Genomic DNA, 4,010 nt, shown 5'->3' on the forward strand with positions numbered 1-4,010 from the left:
GCTTCTATTTGATTAATAATGCTTCTGGTTCTGTTTCTGCTTGTGCTTTTGCTGGTACTTCTACATGATTTTGGGGAAGAAGAGATAGGGGTATTTTGGTCCGAATGACGGTTTTAAAACAAACTGAAACTTTGGGGAACCTTTTGTAGCGAAAAAAAAAAGTCGGAGACGAAATAAATTTTCGATCTCTACGTTAGAGACCAAAATCATACTTAACCCTAACCGTTATCAGTCCACTTTAATTAACATCTGAGTCATGAATGTCAAATTTAAAGTCAAAATTAAGTAAATTAAAATAAAAAATACTAGGTGTTTTTCAAAATTCAGTTTTTATTCGATTTTTATTATTATTTAATTAATTTAAATGTTTACTTTTATGTACTAGTTGTTTAAAAAATTAAAAAAGTTACCTATTTTTTTTCTAAAAATTGAATAAAAAATAATATTTAAAGAATATCTAATTGCACTGAATTAAAATTTTAAAGATTACATTGAAGTGCGAATAAAACTTTGTCTAAAATCAATACGAGTCAACTCTAAACTCATGGGTGTAATAAAAATATTAAACTCATTAAAAAGATTAGTTATTATGTTTAGTGGTCGATATTTAAAAAAAAAGATTAAACTCCTTAAATAATTATAAATATCGTTAAGACAAATTGTTTCCATTGATTAAAATTTGTAATTACCAGAAAATATTGATCACTAATCAATATATATATCATTGTCAAACTACTACTATTTTTATTTATAAATATTCAAAATGTTAATAAATTTATCTATAAAAATATGAAATTATCTTTGATTCCATAAAAATAAAAATAAGTTTTTAACAAAACTACTTAAACTGAAAAAAATTATCCATAATTTTTAAACTAATCTTAATCTAATTTATTTATTCTGCTCTTACTCCTTAATTTTTTGACTGCACTCAAATCCTTTTCTTTACTACGAGAAGCATTTAGCACAAGCACTGCATCATTACTTATTCGATTGGGTAAGCAAATGCACCTAGGGATGTCAATCGGACGAGGACATGGGATGCCTCTCTATTTCTCATCTTTACCTCTAAATTTGTTTTCTGTTTCTGTCTCTATTCTTCATTGTAGAAGAATATTACTTTCTATTTTCATTTTTCATAGGACTCCATTTTTTACGACGACTCCATTCTCATCTCTCTAATAGTTCTGACTAATTATTAATTTTTATAGAAAAAGAGTTGAAAGTAACCATCTTATACAAAAAATAAAATTTTATACAAAAAAGTATAAACAACAAGATGATGACTTCTTTTGAAATGATGCAATAGGGGCAGACATGGCGAGCCAAAGCACAGAGCAATAGACTAAATAGGGGACGCGGCAGAAGAAAGGAGAATGGACACAAGGACAGAGTTGTGAAATAAAACGCCACGAATATAGAGAACGACGCGGTGAGAGTGATGGAACAGTGAGGAGTGACAATGCGGTGAGACAGGAGAGTAGCAAGGGGTGACTGCAGAGAAGTTGGATGGAGTATGGACGACGCTTAGGATCTATGAATTGAAGAAGGGTTATACAAATGAAAATTAGGAATTTTGGAATTTTCTTTCTTTCTCTATATATGGCATGTGAAATGACTAAAAAACATATACGAAAAATAAACTATTAAGAACAATTAAATAAATTTAAGAATTTTGAGAATTAGCGCAGATGGAACGGAGATCCCATTCGGGTCCCCACGTTTGTCTCGAAAAAATTTTGTCCCCCATCCCATCTTTGCAAAAAAAAAAATTTTCACAGTCAAATTTTTATTTGGGACAGTTTCGTAAAAATTCCTGTGTTTCCAGAGTTTTGCCATCCCTAAGATCCGAGATTTTTTTTGACTATTCCCACCCTTGAACTTTCCAAGACGAGACTTTTTGATCTTTCAACCATTTAATGTAACCATTCGAATATTATTGAACTATTAATATTCTTTTGGGAGCCCCCCCACAAAAAAAGGGGGGTTCACTTTTTTACATATTCTATTTAATTTAATGTTATAGACATAAACATATACCGGGAACATACACCTATTCTTTACTCATCTAGTAAACATCTCCAGACACCTAGATGGATAAATTAATATGTATCAACATCCGATAAAAAAGAATACGTATCTATTATTCACAATCCATATTCCTATTTCATTTTAATGAATATAGATTATGGATAAAAGATACTCATACAAATTCATCATGTGCCAGGAACCAGATTTGAACTGGTGACACGAGGATTTTCAGTCCTCTGCTCTACCAGCTGAGCTATCCCGACCTCTCTTGAGGCATCATATTAATCTTATTAGATTACTTAAATATATGTCAATGACTCCATATCAACTAAAAACAAGACAAAAAAAAATTCTAATTAGAATATATATTATTATTATTAGCATATATATATAAGAATATATTATTCTTATTCCATAGTCCAAATAGATTCCAATGTATTCCAATACATATTCCAAACAAATACTTATGATTGTTGATTGTGATAAGAAAAAGAAAGAAAAACTCTACTCGAATCCATTTGTGAAAGACTATACTAAATAAGACACATAACGAATTTCAAAAATTGAAAAAAAAAAAACTAACATATGGGAAAAAGAATTAGAGAGTTAAGCAGGTCTTTTGGGGATAGAGGGACTTGAACCCTCACGATTTCTTAAGTCGACGGATTTTCCTCTTCCTATAAATTTCATTGTTGTCGAGATTGACATGTAGAATGGGACTCTATCTTTATTCTCGTCCGATTAATCAGTTCTTCAGAGGATCTATCAGACTAGGATGGAGTGAATAAATTGATCAGTTAATATGAATATTCAATTATTTCTTTAACTTGGAATTGATTTGATTCACATCTTTCATTTGTGATAGACATCTTTCCATTTGTGATATAAGGATTCAAAAATAGGGATTTCGAGTAGTGTATTCATTAATCAATTGAAATAGTATTTCAGTACAAATACGTAAACAAGTCTATATACATATTTCTGTATAGCCTTTCGAGAATTTCATTTGTACAGAAGGATTCCTTTCCTCACGCGAAAGGAAAGGTCGTCAACTCCATTTGTTAGAACAGCTTCCATTGAGTCTCTGCACCTATCCCTTTTTTATTCTCGCTTTCTTAATGTTTATTTCCTTTCCGAAAACCATATGTTTCTTGCTCTTAATTTTTGAGTTTATTTACTCCAAATTACTGTTTATGGTTGTTACGAAGAAGTTCTCAAGAAAGCTGCTATAGGCTGTTTCTAAAGCTGCCTTTACCAATATTATTATAATTAACTTCACTTCTGCTTTTTAGATGTGTGGGAACAATTTGATAGTTTTTTGCTTTTTGACAAAATCAAATTACTCATAAGTCATACACTTTTTAATTTGGTGGTGATTGGCGAAAATCTATAATATATATAAAAAAGAGACTAGTAATAGAATCATGAATTTTGATGTTAGTTAGAGACCTAGAGTAACAGAGGCGCATCTCTTAAAACATTAAAAATGGAAGTCCTATTGCAGGAAAACGAATCGCACCAAAAACTACTGAATTGTGATTCTAAAGTTAACTAATTATTCTGAAAGAGCCGTTCAAATGTGGATATAAAATACAAAAAAAAAACCATTTAAAAAAGGACCGTAATTGATGGTGGTAAAAAGAAAGATGCAGTGATAATGAATTGATGATAGTAATTATGACAATAATTTGTAATTGAAAATGAAAACTGGATGAAGAAGAAATTGGATGATAATAATAGAAAACTCGAGGTTAGAATTAGGGGTGTGCATGGTCCGATCCGATCCGAAGATTCGACTCGGTTTTAAATACTTTAGGAGCTAATTTGGTGTGATTTTACTGGATTTAGGGTCGGGTAAGGGTCTCAAAAATAGACCCGGTCATTATTTCAGGTCGGGTCCGGGTCATAGCTCGGGTCACCCGAAATCGGTCCGGTGACTCGGTCATCATACACAATTAATATTTTGTGTTATTAGTGAC

The 4,010-nt window shown here is 31.0% G+C and overlaps 1 non-coding gene across 1 annotated transcript; it reads right to left on the minus strand.

Annotated features, from left to right (window-relative positions):
* Positions 1-2,221: 2,221 nt before the first annotated feature.
* On the minus strand, positions 2,222-2,294 carry TRNAF-GAA (transfer RNA phenylalanine (anticodon GAA)). The gene has a single exon. It is a non-coding gene; the product is annotated as a tRNA-Phe (tRNA).
* Positions 2,295-4,010: the final 1,716 nt, after the last annotated feature.

Source organism: Arachis stenosperma, chromosome 4 (genome assembly GCF_014773155.1).
Source record: "Arachis stenosperma cultivar V10309 chromosome 4, arast.V10309.gnm1.PFL2, whole genome shotgun sequence".
Classification (NCBI taxonomy): Eukaryota; Viridiplantae; Streptophyta; class Magnoliopsida; order Fabales; family Fabaceae; genus Arachis; species Arachis stenosperma.